Source organism: Sturnus vulgaris, chromosome 15, assembly GCF_052056855.1.
Source record: "Sturnus vulgaris isolate bStuVul1 chromosome 15, bStuVul1.hap1, whole genome shotgun sequence".
Lineage (NCBI taxonomy): Eukaryota > Metazoa > Chordata > Aves > Passeriformes > Sturnidae > Sturnus > Sturnus vulgaris.
Genome location: NC_142257.1, coordinates 19,896,035 through 19,916,998, shown reverse-complemented (window position 1 = coordinate 19,916,998; position 20,964 = coordinate 19,896,035). Strand labels below are relative to the sequence as shown.

The 20,964-nt window shown below is 44.3% G+C and overlaps 1 protein-coding gene across 7 annotated transcripts in view; it reads left to right on the top strand.

Moving 5' to 3' along the window:
• Positions 1-20,964, top strand: part of KCNIP1 (potassium voltage-gated channel interacting protein 1) — a 201,458-nt gene that overhangs the window by 112,694 nt on the left and 67,800 nt on the right. Inside the window, exon 2 of one of the 7 annotated variants that reach the window (XM_088174001.1) lies at positions 6,883-7,048. The exons of 5 other annotated variants lie outside the window; for them this stretch is intronic. The gene's annotated coding sequence lies outside the window, so the exon portion shown is untranslated. Of the gene's footprint in view, positions 1-6,882; positions 7,049-19,120; positions 19,213-20,964 lie in introns of those variants that run through there. One more of the 7 variants, XM_014889927.2, reaches the window with a different exon arrangement.

Genomic DNA, 20,964 nt, shown 5'->3' with positions numbered 1-20,964 from the left:
CAGAGTGAGGGCCCTGGTGCAGCCCTTGACCAGTGCCAAGCTGTTACTGGCCTTAGCAGAGCCACAGGGCAAACTGGCTCCTGGGTGTGAAGTGCTGCTTCACTGCGTTGTGTCCTGGGCTGAAGGAGATATTCACCCCCAGCAGACCCTTTCCTCCCTCAGGCATGACTTCTGTTTGTCAGGAACTTGTGTGCTGCTGGATGGATGGCATTTAGGTGGTGTTGTAGAAAAGAACAATATTTTGAAAATATGTTGAAATTATTTTTTACTGTGGTTTGTTTATCCAAATGTAAGGAGTAACTAGATTGTGGCTATTGGCGAACATGGACCTTCAGAAAGGTTATTTATGTCTCTCACCTCGTGGCTTGCTTTTTGTACACTTTGCTTTACCCTGGTTCCCAGTGTGATGTTCAGCTGGCTCCTCCTCCTCGCCCCAGGCAGCACGAGGGAAGTGGCCACATCCCATGGCTGTATGCACACAGGTTCAGAAGAGCATTTGCCAGAGTGCAAAACTGAGTGCTTTTTTAGGGGGCCCTTTGCAGAGGTGGGTTTTGATTTCAGGCACTTCTCCAAGGCTGTTCTCACAGTGCATGTCACAGGTCGCTCCTTGGGCTTGAGCTGAAGGGAACTGCTGCAAGGAAATCCGCTGGCATCTGACATAAAAAGGCAATGAGAACAAGGGAGATGAAATTTCTGCCTTTCCTCTGGCACCACGTATCTGCTGGTTTAGCTTCCTAGGGATGAAGTGATGCATATTTATATGTTCCCCATGCTGTGATGGTTCCTTCTGTCCATGAAGGGTCCAGCAGACAGGGAAGCAGAGCAGCTGGGCTTACAAATGTAAAAGCCTGAATGCTGAAGGAAAACATTCACAGCAGCTTTCCTGAGCAGTCCTTCTTTAAGGCTGTAGATAGTATCTATAGTATCTATAGATTCCTGTGGCATTTCCACTGTGTTGGTCTGCAGCTCGGTCCTGACACACTGGATGCAGTGGATCTGAAGTAAGGAGCAGTCTATGTTTGTGCCCTAAAGGCCTGACTCAGCAATCTTTCAGCCTTCCCTTATCCTTGCTTTTATTGGGAATATTATTATATTATCATTGTGAGCTGCAGCTGTATTACCTAAATAATGAGTGTGGTTTACACTTCCCTTACCTGTCACTGGTTCTAGCAAAGGCAGTGGCTTTCTTGAGCTTCCACCCAATGCAGGCACGTCCTTCTCATTAGCAGAGAACAAATGTGGCCAAGTTAAGCACTTGAAACACAGTGGTGCTAGGGTGGAAGGTTTCTGTACAAAATAACCTGGGTCCTGGCTGTAAATCATGAGAATGCAGGTGTAGTGGTGAGAAATACATCAGTAGCCAAGGGAAAGGAAAGCCCAGGTTCAGCAACCAAAGAGGTTTTCCAGTTATTGTAATAAAACAAGAAAAACAGGTGATTTTCTGTAGTTTCACCTACAAAACCAACTGAGTTGTTATGGCCAAATTTCCAAAAATTAAAAAAAAAATTGGCTGAAATGTTTTCTCCCATTTTGTAAAGTTTTAGCTTAGAATAGTGAGGAGAGGCTGTTGCAGCAGGCAGTGCCAGCCAGCAGTGCTAACAGACTGCTTCTGCCCTCACATATGCTTCCTAAATAATTTTACTTCAAAGATTTAATCCATTATGGAGTCAAGTGTCTGTGTGATTTATATTTTCATGATATATGTCATCTTGTATCTTCTGGGTTTGTCCTTAGTGCTCCATTGTTAATTCTCTGAGCGTGACTCTGCAGTTACCTTGGCACTGCTCCACCAGCACTCAAACATTTCAGAATCGAGTGGCAGTGCACAGCCCACTTTAAGAAAAGCCTCCCTTGTTTCCTCTGCCACAGTAGCTTCCATTGATTGATTTAACAGAGTTCATCATGTTTTAAAGAACAGGGCCATCAGTCATGTACTTCAGGCTGTCCCAAGCACAGGATGTATTTGTGACAATCTGAACACAAACATGTTGCCAAAACATCCATCCCCACACACACCTGGTATAGCAAGATAAGAGATGAAGAATATTATTTGTTCTAATTGGGAGGGGTTTCAGATCTCTGGAGATATGTCTGGAAGAAAACAACAGAGAAATGAAGGCATTATCAATTAAATCTAATTTCAAAGTGTTAATTGATAGTTCCTAGATATCAGATTAATCTGATAATTTTTCAGTCAACACTAAAAGCAAAGTATTGGCACAGTGGTACCAGATGTCCACTGTAGTTCACTGGAGGATTAAACATGAGAGGAATGCAGGTACAGTGGGTCCTCTGTCCTTATTTCCTTTCTTTCTCTTTGCTTAGGTCTGTGCTTATTGGTCTACCCAGAATGAATGGCTGTTAGCTGCTTTCTCTGCAGCACCTTATCTTGTTACCTTCCATTCAAAAACATTTCCAACAAAAGGGAAAGCAAAAGAATCAACAGGGAAAACCTGCAGAAAGCCTTGTTTTCATTTCACAGACAAGACATATAGAAAACGTGATAACTCAGATATTTGCATTTAGAAGAATATGAAAGGAAACTCAGAGATGAGCAGATCTAATTTCTCCATGCTCTCGCTGTTTCCTGTGCATCTTTTCAACAAGAGAAATAGTGAAATAATAAAAGATTCCCCTCCAGCCTATAAGCATGCCCAGCACACGGAAATTCTGCTGAATCCCACCTAACATTGGTATCTCTTTTGGCAGAGTGATTGTAGTTTATTGCCTTGATTTCATTTTAGCTGCTGTTTGAGCCTAAAGTTTCACTAACAGTGCAAAAACACTTCTGGAAATCAGCCACGTGCCTGGGTGCTTGCTCCATCCCTGCAGTGGCTGGGGCAGCAGGTACCTCTGAGCCTTTGCCTGCCACCAGGCCAACATGAGGAAAAAGAAAGAAACAGATTGTGTTACTCTGTGTTATTTTTATTTCCCACTCTTAATGGTGAATAGATATTTTGTCCTGCTGTCTGTCTCTCCTATAAGTATTCCAGCTATTCTGAGTACATTAAATACTCCCCTTAATACTCCCCTTAAAGGGAGGGGAAAGAAAGCCACTGCTGATTGTGGGTGGGGGTAGCCAGATCCCATCCCCACAGTACTAAAAAATCCTGCCTGTTCTCTTCCCTGTGCTTTGTTCCCTGAGAAGCTGTAGTGCCGATTCTGCTGCAAGCCTTGGTATTGCACTGCTCGCCCAGCTGGGGCTGTCAGGAGCCCCACGGTGTTGGGACAGAAGCTGCACTCAGTGCTTGTTCTGTGCTGAGCTCACAGCTCAGAGGTGCTGGGCAGTGCCAGCCTGGAGCTGCAGGGGAGCAGCCAAAGCCCCTGGCTCCGTGTGAACTCCATCACCCAAAGACTTCGTCCAGTTTGGAGAATTCAGCTCAAGACTAAAATCAGTAAGTGCTCTGACTGCACAAGGTGACTCTGCTAGCCTTAGGACTGCTCAGACCAAGGTTTAATACCAACCTCAGACCTCTCATTCAAGAGATTTATTCTAATATGGGGACAGTTAATGTGGCTGTGAGCTGAAACATCCAGCAGCCACTGCCAGAATTTAAATACCTGCTCTTCCTTCCCACAGGGGTTCCTAGTAAAGAAAGTTTATTCTCAATGCCCTGGAGTCTTTCTACTCTTTAGGGTCAATGCCAGCCTGGCTGGCTGTGTGCCCTGGACAGCCTCTTCCTAGAGCAAACCACCCCATTTTAGCTCTGCACTCACAAAATGAGCTTGGTGAAACTTGCCAATCCCTTAGTGCATGATGCAATTATCTCTTATCTTTCCATTTTATTTTTCTGCCCTCAAAAATATGAACAGTCCTGTTTAAACCAGCACTAGCTCTGTATCCTCCTGGATTTTCTCCTTCAAGCGACAGATCATCATTTCACAGAGATGATCACCACATAGGGGACAAGTGCCTGAGATGAGAATATTTTAATTTTTGAAGTATTCTTGTCAAATGGATCTACATACCAATTGTTTAGCTCATCAGCTCTTAAAAAATACACTCTGTGGAAAGTAAAGGGAAACGTGGTTTAGCCTGAAGGACAGTAGAGAGGTGTGACTCATCCCACAGGGATAAAATTTTTGTTTTCAGTCAGGAATAGATGCACTGTAGGTCAGGCAGGAAGGTGAGTCAGAGCAGTGCATGGCAAAAAGATTTAACTCAGAAGAATGTTCTTATATTGACAGCACAAATTATATAAGCAATTTGTTTTAAATTAGTACTTTCTTTAAAGGAATTAATGGCTCAGGAAAATCTCTTTGGTTAGATGTTTTCCTATTTTATGAACAAATCTGCTTCTCTTTGCCAGTGTGCCATGCCACTCCCTCCACCTAACACAGAAAGATGCTTGCAATTACAGGAGCTATCAGCTCCTTAATGATAAGGATTTTAATTTGGCTGCTTTTAAGACATGCCATGAATGACAATCACAAGGTCCTCAACCCCTTCTGCACAAATTGTAATTGCAAGTGAAACTTCAGCAGCTAGTTCTCAAGCCAGGTCTTCTTTAAGGTCCTGGATGTGTTCACTGGTGAGGCTCTGGGGGATCTGCAGGGAGTTGTCTGGCAGGCTGAGGTTTGTGCTGGCAGAAAGCCTTGGAAATGAGATCTCTGTGCCATGGCAGGGTTCAGCTGTGCCCCTGCAGCAGCTGCCCTGTGCCCAAGCTCTGCTCCGTGGGACAGAGGCAGGGATGGGGACAGGGACAGCCCAGCTCTGTGGGACAGGACTTCTCTTGCTGGCTTTTAGTCACTTAGTTAAGACAAAAAGACACAAAATGTGAAATATCATCACTGAGCAAAAAGCATTTTCATCTGCAAACCAAGAATGGTCGATCCTTGTTATTTCTTTCACATTTGCCATTAGAGTTTGATTTCATTCTGCAGCTGTTTACCTAGAAATACAGGCTTTTTTCTTTAAGGAGCTCTGTTTTTTTTTAATTCTACAACAGGACCAAAGATGCATCCCCCACTGCTAGACTGCAAGAGACTACTTTGGTGCTACATCCAATAGATATTTTTAATATAGTTCCATCCCTTCCAGCCTTTCTGAAACAATTAAGAGCCCAGTTTGGATTCTGAGCCATGCTTGCAAGATGGCATCAATGCCCATGTCTTAATGAAAAAGGTTTGCCCACTTTAAGGGAGGAAATAAATTGTATTTTCTCTGATGGGGACTTCATTTTTAAATGTCTTTGAAAACAGCAACCTGTATCAAGAGCTTCATTTCGTACACGACCAGGCTTCCCTGGGCTGCCAGTGCCAGTGGCTGCAGGAACAGCAGGGAAACACGATGGCCCAGCTGGCTGCCACAATTAGCACAGGCACATGCTGCCTTCCCCTAATTACTGTGCACTCACTGAGGGCATGGAGTGATCCTTCAGCATGTGCTCCATGTGCTGCACACATGGAACAGCCTTGCTCTAGTGGTCCTTCCTCCCACTCTCCTCTGGGTGCAACAAATCAGTGAAACAGAAACAGATTTCAGTAAATAATTCAGATATCCAGGTTTTCTGTTTTCTGAATTTTCCATCTATTTTCACAGCGGGTTTCATACTGACTGTATCATCCTTTGGTTGCTGATAGCAATGGGTAGCAGTTATGACTAAGCAGGTTTAAAGCAAACTCTCTTAGATTTTGGTGTGGGGCAGTTGATTAATTTTAGTTGAGACACACTGAACCCAGATTTTCACAAGCCTGAAACCTCTGAGCACTCTTGTCATCAACGTGAGTTTGAGTGAGAGTTGCAGGACCCTCCCTATGTCCAGGGCTGCATTTATTGTGGCCAATAAATAGAAGCCCTGCTTCTAGCTGCAAGCTGATGCTCTGTGTACAGTCACATATGGAGTGCACTTTATCTTGAGAAAAGTCAATACTGACAGTCACCTACAGGAGTGTTTGATACTATGTGCTCTCTGCCTGTCCTTCCCTCTTATTATTCATTAGTGAGTTATGAAAAATAAGCTGGCAGTGTAAATCCAATCTATGTTGGAAAATGGATGTTGTACTCGTGCTCGGCATCTTTCTTAGTGGAGGCAATAATGACAGCAGGGGGAAAATTCATCTCCTCCCACTTGTGGCCTTCACAGCCACTAGGGGAGCACGAGGTTGGTACACTGGACAGCAGGAACATGCTTGAGAGCCATTAGCTGACCAGATTTCAGTAGCACAGCATTTATTGTTTTGAAAAATAGATGATGTATTTTACAGTTTAAGACATAAAATTGTCATTCAGATCATTCCTGAACTTTACAGGTTTCTTGCCAAAGGAGTTTGATTTAGAGAAGTGTGTCTTTTGGAGCCCCAGTTTCTTGATTTTTCCTGATCTTTCATGTGGTGTCTTTCTACAGCTATGACTGAAAATGATACTGATCTATGCCAGAGTTAAACATAGAAGGGGATTTAACTTCACGTAGTAAAAGAGAAAATCTTATGCTGATCTTTTATTTGAAGAATCCAAATGCTGCTTCATGCAGGAGCCATCTCGAGCCACCATTCAAGCTTCACAGAGGAGCTTTCAAAGCTTCTTCCTGAAACAGCCATGTGCACTGCATGGTTTGCAGTTAAAGCACCGTGCCCCCCTGTGTGCTGCTGAGTAGTTGCCATTGCCCTCCTTTAACTGATAAAACTCCACTGTTTACTGCTTCCAGCGACTGATGCTCCTTCCTCATGTACTTGTCCCTTTGCTTTCCCACCCCCAGGTGTAGGAGGAAAAGCAAGATGCAATGGGAGTATGAGAAGTTGAGTTTCACAGAGTTTTAGTGCTTGACTGTGAGGTTTACGAATGCTGCAGAGCATGGCTTTCTTGTCCCAGAAGATGGAGGAAATGGGCTGGAACTTCCTTCTCTGAACATTTTGTTATCCTAGGTTTTTTTCCCACCTCAGGCTCCTGGGACAGTTGCGTCCATGTCCAGACTTTCTGAGACACAGGATTTGCAGCCAGCCGACCTTTTAATGACTGTGAGATATGGAAAAAGGTATCTGCCATAAAACTCTGGTAACCTGCCTGCTGCTGCTCTGGGCATAACAGAGTTGACCACAGGGGATGCAGGTAGGTGACAAGGGAAGCTCCTGTCTCTGGTGGAACAGCTCTCGTCTGCTGCCTCACACTGATAAAACTCACCAAGTCGGGACAGGCTGTGGAGTTCCCCTGCCCAGGTGAAACCTGGCCATGTTTTCTCAGCAGACCTTAGCTCAGCTTTTTGCTAGCTCTTGCAGACTCTGAAGGTGGTGTTGGCATGGTCTGGTCCACCTCCTGCTACTGGGAGTCCACCTAATGTGGCACTGAAGTAACTGTGCCTCATGCAATATCCAGCAGGATAGTCCAGCCACAGTGACAGCCTGTTGTGATTTAGTATTTGTTACTGCTTTGGTGAACACAACCAAATTAGTTGTCCAGACACATGTGAGTGGATTTCTGTTGGTGTGAAGGGAAAGTTCTCCAGGCGAGCATTTTTTCACTGGGGAAATACATGTAGGGCTGAAATTGGATCCCTTACGTTAGGCTAAATTAGACTCCACCTGCCTTGAAATTCTCTGCAACTATGCCCTTTCCAAAAGAGAACAGACTAACAAATAACTAACAACTCTAACAAAGCCCATAGCCCACCTGTAAATGAGCAGAACCTGTTCTTGCTTCTAGGAGGAGATAATTAGACATAATTATTTGTTGTGATCAAAGATTAGCAGAAAAGCCTGTCATGCTATTAGCCTTGCTGTATGCAGGGGAAGTTGGATATTAAAAGAAAAAATGACAATGAGAAGTGGGAGGAACTAAACTGAGCTGTGAGACCATGATGCTCTACTCCCGTATGGTGCAAACACATTGCTCGTTTACAGTCCCCTGAGCTTTACAAATGATGCTGTCCCATAAATCAGATAGTTAAACAGTGCTTTATTCTCTCTAGTTTGGGGAGATGCTGTGCAGTGCAGTTACAAGGCAACTGTCCCTGGGCTCTGCCTGCTCGTGGGCTACTGCAGAGTGTAATTCTCCTTCCTGGGCCAGCTTTGCCCCTTGGCCCCAGTGCTCTGCCCCCTCAGCTTCACCTGCCTGAGTGCAGCCAGTGTGGAGAGTGCCCCACAGGGGCGGACTGGCACCAAAAATGGCAAAGACTTTACAAAGAAATAACTAAAAAGAATTCTGTGCTTTAAAAAGTACTAAAGTCTTACTTTTTAGGTATTAGCTCCTTTTGCTAAGAGAAGTTTCACTTACTCATTAGTCGAATCCCTTCTGAAAACCCATTTATTGTGAAGCTGGCAAATACTAATCTGCATACATCATGTCGTTTCCTTTCTAGCTCTGAGATCTCCTACTGTGTGTGTGTCGTCTCTGACGGGTTTTTTTTTGCACTCTTTATTTGGTAAATGCAGGGAGGCAGAGCACCCTCTTCTCCCTCCTAAAGTGCCACCCATATTGTCAGCAGGGAACTGTCAAACCCTTTGTATTTTACTGTTCCAGTGGTATTCCGCAACCTGCCCACCACATATTTTGGTTTTCCACTAACATTTGAATAACCCACTCTGCATTTTCTTGCTTAATTCTTTGGCTAATGCTTCAAAAGAAAATCCTCAAGACTGTGCAGCAGTTTGGCATCCTGTGTTTGGTGATAATACTTTGAATATGTTGCACATCACTTGGTCTGAACAGTAGAAAGCAGTATCCTTCAAAAGCAACTGCTTGCCTCTAACAAGGGTACATCTATGGCTTTGTGCCGTGGAAAATAATGTACAGCAAAAATATTTTTTATTATTGTCAGGGGCATAAACCAGAGTGAGCTTCAGGGAACAGGGAGGCACTTTGGGCTAATCACTAAACATTTGTGTTCATCAGCGTCATGGGAATCAGCAAAGGATGGGAGTTAACATGGTGAACATGGTATGGGAAGGTGGAGAGATTCACTTTGTCCCTCTTGAATTCATGTGACACCTGAGCAGGCTATGTTTTGTTATGTCAGACAGGCAGGGTGGGAAGGTTTCTGCCTCGTGGGGCAAATTATTTCTCCGTGGGGTAAATCTCAGCTCTGAGATGATGCTCTACAGGCAGGATTTTAGTAAACATTTTGAAAAGCATTCGTAGGTGTCAGGAGCCTAAATTCTCGTGGCAGATGTTATTCAGTCTTTGCAGTCAGTCTTGTGCCATTTCTGCAGCCCCAGGTAAAAGCTGACCCTGCTGAAAGCATCTTTCAGCACATGCAGCAGTGGTGTGAGCTGCAAGGGCAGCCCAAGGCAGTGGCTGTGCTGGTACATGCAGGGACTCTGGGAGGCATTTGGCTTGGTGGATTTGGCTTGCCAGTGGGAAATTCCATCTGCTTTTGGAGAAGACAGACATTGGGTGGGCTGTAGCCATATAAAATCTTCTTGTGTGGCTCATAATTCTCAGTCTGTGTTACATTTGCTAACAGGAGGAGCAGTAGGTGGTAAACGGAAAAGGCTTTTAAGACGATGCCTGATGATGTAAAATAATCAGGTTTGTAAGGCACAACACAAACAGCTCTTTAACTGCACTCAGCTGGTAAAATGCAAATACACATTGCTAAAATGTACAGCAGCTGTACCCTGCTGCTCCCCTCAAACAACAGCAAAACCTGCGTTTCCTCTCGCCGCCAGCACCATGCTCTGGCAGGATCAAAATCACAGAGAATTGGAATAAAATGAAGCATTTTTAAGGGTGTTTAAGTGTGTGAGAATTACTGCTCTCCCATGTGGTCGGTGCCACGAGCTGCAGAGCTGTGCTTCCTGCAGCCCGAGTGTTGATGGGTCTGGATAATACAGCAGTGATCTGAAATATTTAGGATGAACGGGCAGGAGGGAGTTTCCTTTGTGCTGCTCCTGGTGGATGCAGTGGGAAGCTCCAGCTGGGTGCTGCTGACCTCCTCTGGCAGAACGCAGCAGACTCCGAGGAAAGGATGTTTTAAAAGGGGCAAGGCTTTTCCACACATGAATTAGGCTATTCTCAGTTTTCATGTAATTTTAAATGAAATGTCAGGATTTCTAGTTTCTTCTCAAGTTATCTCAGTCAATTATTTTACCCTTCTTACGAATGAACTGTGTTTCAACAACAGCTATGCGTGCAATTTAAAAAGAAAAGGCTAAATTACCAGAACAGCTTCATGAGATAGTATGTGTGCCTAAGTATTTTTATATCTTTCTATTTTCTTTGCTTCGCTTCTGTGTGAGGAAGATGTTTATGTGTTAATTATATACTTTTTATTTTCATGTGAAAAATGTCACTTCTGAACCACTCTGGGCCCTTCCTTGCCCCATAACTCAACTTCTAGTCTTCAAAATGAGGAAACTGTGGTTCTTCTAGTCCATGTCCAGTTTGGGTTGACTTTACATTACCTATTGTGCTAAAGTTCATATCCATACATCTCCCAAGGTCAGGAAATCTACAGTACATGTTTTCTATCCTGTGAAAGAATAATCTCCATGGAAAGACATGGAGTTTCCAGTTGAAAGCACATTTCTCTGCCTGATGTTAATTGCTGTTGAAGCAATAATTTCACTTGCTCAAACCCTTGTCAAATTCCTGACATTAAATTTTTAAATTATAATTAAGAGGAAATAAAGAACTCACATGATGCCTCTCACAGCCTCATTATTTCATGCTGATTAATTTTGCTGCAAACATCTCATTGAAGCTGCTGAGCTGAGAGGAGCCAAGGTCAGGTCTGAGCCTCTGTCCCTCATGCTCAGGAGCCTACTGCCCTTTTCACTGTAAGAAATTACATTTGATAATTTTGAAAAAATGTGTTTTAGTTTTGAACTTGTTTTACATTCTGCTCCAAACAAAGCACCCACTCTCTCTACTCCCCCAGCCTGGCTTTGCCAGGGAGGTGTCAGAGATGCTTCAACAAGGGGGAAATGACATAAGGTGTAAAAATCTGCACATTAGTGTTCTTGATGGCCAGTTCTTCACATCCCCATAAATGTTTACAACTCCATAGCACAGCATTTCAAGTGGAAATTGAAATTTTTATCAGCTAATTAAGAGAAGAAAACAAATTGTGGCTCCTGAGGTTTTCTGTGTAGACCTGAGGAACATGAAATGGGAGGTTAATGGGGTCTTGACTTTGGCTTATTCAGCCTCTGCTGAGGGTTATAAATCCAGAGCCTATGGAAAGGAACTGTTTGCTAACAGGTAGAGTTAGAATAATGCATATGTGGAAAAAGATAAGTATGAAGAGTGCTGTCTAGTGTTATCCATGTCTGAAGCTACACTGGGCATTTTTGTTCTTGGAGGAAAGCTAAAGTTGAGTCTGGATTATACAACACTTTACTGTCTGTTAATGGGGGTGGTATATTATGATACATTTCATTTTTTTAATTGCTGACTTGAATTTACATTTGTTTACTGAGATGCTAAAATGAAATGAGGATAGTAATTAGAAAATACTATAGCAGATTTGGTCAAAGCAGTTGGGTAGTGGGAATAGCTTTTGTGGCATTTAGACGAAACAAAGATTTTTCTTCTTTTCCTGAAATTTTTGCTGCCTACAAAATGTCCCATTAAAATCCTTCCTTTTCATAAAAGTAAGTGAAATTGCTTTTATGTGTATTCCCCTACTGGGTTTATTTTGCCTCAAGACATCACCATCACATTAGAGGTATCATGAAATAATTTTAACTCCAGGGCACTTGCTGTTAATGTATAACTTATTTCATTACACTACACATAGAAAAAGCTCTGCTTTAAGATAAATCACGAAGAATTGTCACATATCAGCATCTAAAGATCTGGAGGATGCAATATGGAGACTGGAAAATTAATGTCAATTTGCTGAATCTGAGAAAATCTGTAAATTGGTAAGTAATCTTGTTAGGACACATCTTTAAAACATCATTATTATTATTGCTCTTTGAACTACACAGACCTGGCCAATACTGGTCCTCAATGCAGGCAGAGGCAGCACCAGGCAGCCAAACTGAACCTGGGCTCCTTACGAGCCTCTGAGCTTAGTGTTGATACTGTGGTGTCTTGCTGAGGCAGTCAAATCCTGCAAGTAACATTCTCCTAAATTGCTCTGCAAATTTCAAATTACTCTTGAGGTCTTGAAGGTTTTTGTGAAAGCTAAGCCATTCTTCATGGATTCTTGTTCTCCACAAATTAGGCTGCAGCTCAAGAGGGCACTTCATTAGTGCCTCAATCACACATTTTTCAAGTGGGATGCTTTCAGTGCAAATTTCATGGATTCAGAGTTGTGTTTGGTTAAGTTAGAGCAAAACTCTTCAGTGGGATTGCTGAAAATATGTAGTCTTACAAACAGGCAGGCCCTGCTGGAAAACTCTGTTCTTTCCATGTGCAAGAGATGTTCCCCTCCTTTGTCCTTTCAGTCTTGGCACAGTGAGGAACTGGACACGTTCCAGGCACTAGCCAGAATCAAGCTGGTAACTTCCACGGAGAGCTTGTGCCATGAGCAGAAACCAGCAGCTTCCATCTTCAGGGGTGTGAGGTGTTGTAGCATGTCCCTCCTTTAAGACAGTGATTTCCCCAAGGGGAGCTGTGTGTGTGTGTGCACAGCAATAAAGCTGGACACATATGAGCTCCATCCCCTCCTAGCCATGGTCTGCAGCCCTGCTGCTATCCTGGTTCCTCAAACTGAGAACCCTTGCTCTCCTCTGATGAGCTATCAAGCTATCAGGAAATCTGTTCTCAGCATGGTTTTATTTGCCAGGGAAACAACCAATTTGATTATCCCTTATGCTCCAGCTGCCTGTTAAATTCACCTTGGACAGACAGCATCACAGTTTGTAAAGGTGTGTTAAAACTTTCGAGACGTTATTGCCTACAACAAAAAAAATAAAAATCAAGCCATCAAGTATCTTCTTGATTTAGATTTGTGACACTCATCAGAAACCCTGAGAGCTGCTTTGATGCTGCTGGCAGATTTGCACAACTCTTTTGTTTGGTTCTGGTTTTGCATACAGCATCAGAATCAAATCCAAGCAGCTGTGTCCTGCAAGCTGGCAGCACACCAGGGCATCCACAGACAGTTTTGGGCACTATGCTACATGGTGCTGACATCAATAGATTTCACCCCTTATATTACAAGGCATTGCAGCATTTGACAAGATGTTGGTATTATTACCAAACAAATCTGTATTTCTCTTGCCTCTGGCACTGTATTGAGAGATAATGCTTGGGAGGAGCTATTTATTCCAAGGCTTGGAAACAGAGCACAAGGTTTAGTAGTTTAGGACTAAAGACAATTTTGGTGATTGCTAACACAGTGATGATTTCCTGTCTAAAGTCAAAGTGATCAATAACTCCAGTTAGAAAGAAAACCTTTTCGAGGAAAGAGAACTCAAGTCAGAGGAACTCACTGGACTGTTTAAGGTTTAACAGTATTTTATAGATCCAATAAACAAGCTATTCCCAGTCCAGGAACCAGCATTCCTCAACTACAGGTCAGGTACAGCAGAAATTAGTTTAGCTCAGTATGTGTGTAACTTGTACAGCCATTCATAGCATTACAGAATTATTTTGGCAACACTTCTCATTCCAGCCGGGCTCTCCACAGCACAGTTCACAAAGGAGGATCACAGACTCACTACATGCAGTGCTTTGGAAAACCCCAGGTGGAATTCATCCCGTGTGGTTGGATAGAATCATGAAGTCATTTAGGTTGTAAAAGAACTTTAAGATGATCATCAAGTCCAGCCATTCTGCCGGCACTGCCAAGGCCCTCAGTGAGCCCAGTCCCCAGGTGCCGTATCCACACCTCTTTTAAATCCCTCTAGCAATTGTGACTCCACCCCTGCCCTGGTCAGCTGGTTCCAATGCCTGACCACCCTTTTAGTGGAGAATTTTTTCCCAATATCCAATCTAAGCCTTCTCTGGTGCAACTTGAAGCTGCTTCCTCTTGTCCAGTTCACTTGTTACTTGAGACAGGAGAAGACTGAATGGGTCCAGGGAGACAAAATCCTCAGCTGTTCCTTCATTCACCCAGTGGGTCCTCATGTCACAGGAGGAGATAAGGTAGGTCTAGCAGGACCTGCCTTTCATAGAGACATGCTGACCTGTGTTGCCCTTCTGCATCAGCTGTAATGGGAAGCTTTTATCCATCTCAGCAGATCAGTGTCTGTGTGAAATGCAGCCATAAATGAGTATCACCTCCACCTGACTAAAGCCAACAAATGTGGTAGGTCAGCAAGTGATTACAGCAATGGTGTTGTAGTCAGGGTTGGTACTCAGACCGTGGGATTCACTCTGGCCTGGTCTGCTCGGGGCTGATGGGGTCTATCTGACAAAGAAGGGAATAATTATTTTTGGTTTAGGACTTGCCAGATGATTGAAGGGGCTTTAAACTAGGTTTAAACTGGGTTTGAGAAGATTTCTACGTATAATTCTGTTCACTCAAAGTAAGGAGCACTAGCCCTGAGTTTCACTGACTGCCACTGGGAATGATTCTCCTGCATTTGCTTTAGCCAAGCATGTCTCTAATGCTTCAAAAATGGCTCATCTTGTTTCTTCCCTCTGATCTCAGGTTCTTTTCTTACCATGCAAGTACTGGTCTGGAATCAGCATAGGCCTAGCCCTGGTCCCACAGATCTTGCAGAATAATTTAGGAGAAGGGCACATAATGGTTGTTTTGACTGTCTCATTCCTAATGTGAAATGCCAGTTCTGCTTAATGGGTGTTATTGAATCACTGGCTTTGCATAAACTCCGTTACCCATATGGAGGGGTATTAATCTATGCCTAGCACCTGAAACAAGATTTTAAGTTTAAAAGCTCTATCTAGATCTCTATATTTAGCTCTTCCTGTTTCAGAGATACTCAGCTTGTAAATTCCTATGCTTCTATTTTATATAAATCCTATTTCAGGTATTTGCATTTCAAATTTGGTTGGATTTATGCAAAAGGCTCTGCATACTGTAAGGCAGCTTGGTTTGGAGGCCTCCCACTGAAAAGTGGCAGTGAAGTTCCATGCATGCTCCACAAAATGTGCAAGAGATGATCACTTCTCAGAGTGCTATTTTCCCACTGTGACTAATGCCCCATTCCAGCCCCACCAGCCATCCTTGCCAGTGCAAATCACTGTAATTAAAGCATGGAGCTATACCCACAGATAGGGGTGCCAAGAACACTTAGCAACCTATGACTCAGTCCAGCAGATTAAGATAATACATTCTATCCATAAAGAAAAGCATGCTTTTAGTGTACTACTAATGTTTTTCTTTCTGAAAGGGAGGGAATTTCCTGCACAGGGCTCTCCTCTCCTCTAAGGGAAATAGCCCTTTAGAGATGATCATTCAAAGAGCCTGTACCCAGCCCAGCCAGTCCTCAGGGTCAATGAACTCAGATAAAACCACTTCACTTCTTGCTCCTGCATGAGCCACAGTCACCTCAATTTCTTGCAGCAGGGCTGGTTTCTGTCTCTGATAGAGGAGGAGCACTTCTAACATTGCTGGGAGGCAGGGAGTGTCTGCGATGCTTCCTAATATTATTACAGCAGGGAGAATCTGCAGAGATCCTGCAAAGGGAAGGTTTGCATGGAAGTTACTGATCACTGTAACACCCTCCTTCTCTGGGGAAACAAAGGATAGAGCTGCAGGTGGAACCCAAGGGAGCTCAAGGTACTTTATGGCTGTAGTTTAGGGAAATCAGCACCCAAAGAACAGCTGTCAGGGAATCTGTCTCCTGCTTGCAGGGCCTTGTGATATGGCTGGACGTGCTGTGGAACACAAAAAGAGAGAACCAGGGCACCTACTGCCAGCTGTCCTCTAGCCCTAGCAAAGGAAGGAAGCCAGTCTCTGTTCTTTTCACCACCTGGAATAAGACAGGGCTGTTGGCTGAGGTTGTAGGGACACCTTAGCTGGATTATAAAACACTGATACTGACCTGATGATCCAGATCAGTGGAGTCCCATCAGCTTGGATAGGAGCCATCAAACCTATTCTAGTGGTAGGTTTTTCCAGTTTTTCCTCTTCGTGAGGATCTTTCAGAGCTGGACAAGGAGAGGACTAGTGGGCTGTGTGCACTGGGGGAACAAAAGCCTGTTAAGGAAATTTCCCAGTCTGACTAATGAGACCCTCTGACTCTCACACATCCAGTGCCAGAGATTTTACTGCTGGTACCGAGGCCCCTTCCCAACAGTGGCTCCAGTGAGCCCGTGGGTTGCTCCTCCACACCCCTCACACGCAGTCAGACCAGATTTCCCATGGCAGAGTCTCAGATGTCTCATTCAATAAAGCCATTTATTCCTGGTGCAGTCCTGTGGCTGTGGCAGGCACCATGATATTCTTATCATTCCTTAGCAGCCCATTGCCTGTTGTTACTTTTAAGAGCAGAAATTCCATAATGCAAATAAGAGAGAATGCTTATGACTATATTTGCATGTTTTGACAAGCATTAACTTCATTTAAATGGAAGTTACAAATGCTTAGACTTTCAGCCTGGCAAGCCTTAAAGGATGTCCTTGGCTGGCATCTCCCTGAGGCACAGGTCAGCCAGCCTTGGCTGCTTCTGCTTGGTGGCACCCAGAGCTATGTGAGGCTAAACTCTGCCATTTAGCTACTTCCTGCCATTATCTGGGCTTGCATTGGCTGGGGACTAGGACAAGAAATAAAACAACTAAAAGAGAGTCCTTGGATGCCATTCTTGCTGCTTCCTTGGCTCTGGCTTCCCTATATCCCTCTCTCTGGCTTCTGCCTGGTGTGCCTGTGCCGAGCCCGTCCCACACTTTTCTCTGCTGTCATCCACTGAAGCACACTGGTGTGCATGTGTGGAGGATTGGGCCACAAGTACAAGTTTCTGTAGGAAGAAAGGCAAGGTTTTTCAAAGACTGCACATACAAAGATCCAAGTTTATTTGTGCAGCAAAATAATGTTAATGTAGGATTGCCTAAATAGTCCCTTTGAAATTTTGAGTGTAAACGTGCAAAGTCAGTAAAGCACAAATTGGGTTCATTTTTGCAGTAGGAAAGGAGAAGATTCCTCATAATCTAACCTAAACATATACAGTGATCACCATTCTTTTCTTTCCTCACGCTGTTCTCATTCCTTGCAGTTGTGGGCTGCCAGGGCAGGTGTGTGGGCTCCTGTGTGTGTGACACGGTGGCAGCAGGTGGCAGTGTGTGGGCTCCTGTGTGTGTGACACGGTGGCAGCAGGTGGCAGCAGGATCCCACCGGCTCCCGGCACGAACCCATCCACAGGGCATGGGCTGGGAGCCGCGGCCGCCCGGGCAGGTGCGGGCGGAGCGGTGAGAACTGCGGGGACACCTGTGCTGCCTGGGGACACCGGGAATGTGCGGAGTTCCCATTGGAATGTGCGGAGTTCCCATTGGAATGTGCGGTGTTCCATTGGAATGTGCGGTGTCCCCCTTGGAATGTGCGGTGTCCCATTGGAATGTGCGGTGTCCCCCTTGGAATGTGCGGTGTCCCATTGGAATGTGCGGTGTTCCCTATGGGAATGTGCGGTGTCCCCATTGGAATGTGCGGTGTCCCATTGGAATGTGCGGTGTCCCCTATGGGAATGCGCGGTGTCCCATTGGAATGTGCGGTGTTCCATTGGAATGTGCGGTGTCCCCTATGGGAATGCGCGGTGTCCCATTGGAATGTGCGGTGTCCCATTGGAATGCGCGGTGTCCCATTGGAATGTGCGGTGTCCCATTGGAATGTGCGGTGTCCCCTATGGGAATGTGCGGTGTCCCATTGGAATGTGCGGTGTCCCCTATGGGGATGTGCGGTGTCCCCATTGGAATGTGCGGTGTCCCCATTGGAATGTGCGGTGTCCCATTGGAATGTGCGGTGTCCCGTTGGAATGTGCGGTGTCCCATTGGAATGTGCGGTGTCCCGTTGGAATGTGCGGTGTCCCATTGGAATGTGCGGTGTCCCATTGGAATGTGCGGTGTCCCATTGGAATGTGCGGTGTCCCATTGGAATGTGCGGTGTCCCGTTGGAATGCGCGGTGTCCCGTTGGAATGTGCGGTGTCCCGTTGGAATTTGGCTGCCCGGGGCGCTGGATGGAGTTCGGAGCCCGGGCACTGCGGGCTCAGCCCGGCTCCGGCTCTGTGTCTTTGTCACCTGCCGAGGCACCGGTGCCACTAGGTGGGGATAAACGCCTTCAGGCCGAAGGGGAAAAGTGCCACAAGCAAGGGCAGGAATCTGCTGCCTTTATTGTGTCACCTGCAGAGCAGAGAGGGGAGAGCCGGCTGTGGGACTGTCACCCCCGCTGTGGGACTGTCACCCCCGCTGTGGGACTGTCACCCCCGCTGTGGGACTGTCCCCCGGAGAGAGGAGAGGCTGTGTGTGGGACCATTTGTCACATTGCCACCCTGGGAACTGATGCAGAATCGTTCTGTGCTGCCGAGCCTAACTCACCTCAATGCACTGGGCAGCCAGTGGGGTTAGAAATCTGGGAAAGTCAGATATTTCCCAGAGGTGGGATATTACATTTGGAATGGCAGCCTGCCACCCAGCCTAGGAGAGAGTCTTCTCGTGATGATTATCAAACCACCATTAATAAATGTACTGTCTTTTGGCAAAAGGAAAACATGTTTCACTCAACTATTTTTTACCCGAATCTCACTCTGTAAATGAAACTGCTGGGAGACTGATGTGAGGACTGTGTTATAAAAGCTCACCTGACTCCAGCTGATAGTTGGGATCCAGGTACTTGCTTCCATGGTAGGAACAGAAGTTCACCATGTGGATATGGTGCCTTTTGACCGTTCTTCTACTTCAAAGGTCAATGAAAAGTGTACAAACCCCATCTTTTCCAGTCTGCTCAGCCTTGCACCCCATCATGCTGTTTTAAACAATGCTGCAATCTGTTGCCTTGCAAAGCAGCTGTGGAAGGGAATTCTGGGGCTGGAGGACAAGGCTCAACGAACAGACAAAACAGTACTTTGTAATAAGAAAGACAATTGATATTGTTTTTTGCCCTTTGGCAGTGCAACCTTTTTGTAATTCAATTATCAGGTTAAAATAAAGCTCTTTTAATTATTTAAGGACTAGGACAAAAGTACAGTTGAATAAATTATTCATCGTGCTACAAATAGTTATTTTAATTCTAAGTACTGTAACATTTTTCAGGGGATCATTATTTATTTGCACTCCTCAGTGAGCGTTTCGTTAAGTTTGAAGTTGTAACCCCAGATTTTCTTGTTGTTTTCTTGCAGGTAAGTCTGGATTGGTCTGTTTGAACTGTGCAGCTTGGGAATGTAAGTGAACAAAGTAAGCCTTCTGCAAGCTGTCCCAGCCTGTTAGCAAGGTCAGAGTATTTTTCTTTTTTGAGATCTAATACTGTAAATTAAAATTAAGATAGAATGGATACTGTAATTGCAGATTGCTATGGCTGTGAGACACAATGGGATCTTTATGTCAGCTGTGAATGTCACAGAACAAATATGTGTACTGAGAACTATTAATGCAGGCTGCTGTTTCTCTGGCCCATCCTTTAATTAGGACTGGGCAGGGACAATATAAAATATTTCTGTTGCTGACATTTTAGAGTGTAATACAACGTTTTACACTATTTTTTTGTTGATCATTTAGATGGGTTCTCTACTTATGACAATTCCCAGATATAAAACTTACAGTACCTTCACTTGAATAGGGCCAAGTTAACAGGTCATACTCTAAAAAGCTTATTTTGTGAATCATTCAAAGCTGATTATCTTTTTTTAATCACCTGGCAGCAGGACCTTGCTAGAAGTCACTAAAATGCTCTTACTGGACTGGCATGCCATGCTTCCCACCTCAGCCAGAGTGCTTCCCTTGCAAGCTCCAAGCACTGGAATGAGGGGCTCCATTCAGACAGAGACATGTTTATTGTATCAGAGTTGAAAATTATTTCCTTTGAAATTTTCTTCCTCTTTTTCTCCCTCCCATTATCTCCAGGAACAACTACATTCACATTCTGGTGTTGTCTCTGTAAATCAAACTATGGCTTCTTTCCAAATCCACACTGTGAAGGATTTTCTTGTCCTAATCCATGATTCCTGTGCATGTACCAGTAACAAAAAAACTTTCAGCAATATTTCCGTACCCCCATGTTGTGGTATCTTTTCAGACCAGTGCTGTTATAATGCAAATTGCAGAACAGATATTGAAGATCAATATACAGAAAATGGTACACAATGCATGTTATCTTGCAGTCATTTGGGAATTTTAAAACTCTTCACTATCCAAAATACAGTTTTTTCATATTTCAAGTAGATATAGCAAAATTATTGTCCTCAAATTATTGATTAATTCTGAACTACTCTAGATTTTGTGCATTTGGTTATGTTTCAATTACAATTCAGGTCTGCCAGCAAAATGTTATATGAATGCTGAGAAACTTCTTATACTTGGCTTTTCCCACTTCCTTCTTTCCTTCCCATTTTCTCCTTTTCCCTTTCCCTTTTCTCTTTCCTTTTCCCCTTCTGTTGACTGATGTTAGGATGGTTTTTATCAACTGAGAAAAGAAGTCATGTGTTCTTTGCATCTGTTGCACCACTACCCTTTTGAGCATGAGAGATCAAGGGACTATTTCCCCAGGCTAGTGAGTGCCTCCCTTCTGAAGTGATAGCTGAGGTCAGCCAAATGTATACCTGGATTCACATATGCTACATTCCCGTCTCTTACTTCTTTTCTCCTGAAAGATGACAATGGCTTTGGTCATGCTCACCCATCTGTTTGGACATCTTAGACATAACAACCTCACTACACATTTACATCCACTTTTGAACAGCTTCTGGCTACCAGCTTTATAACTCAGCTTGCATCCTGCATTTGCTTCAGGCCATGCCATTCACTGCAGAAGTTTTACTACTTTGTTTTAAGGTTGCTCCTTTGATGCCTTTTGATTCCATCTATGCATTTTTGGCTTTTGAAATCAGTTTGATTTCCAAAACCTCGCTGAGCAGATTCTTTTCCTCTGCAGCAGTTACCAGCCTCTAATACTTCTGTGTACCCTTGACTCTGTCATGACACGTGATAATTCTGTGCCTTTTTAAATGTGCTGTGCTGAGCTCATGCC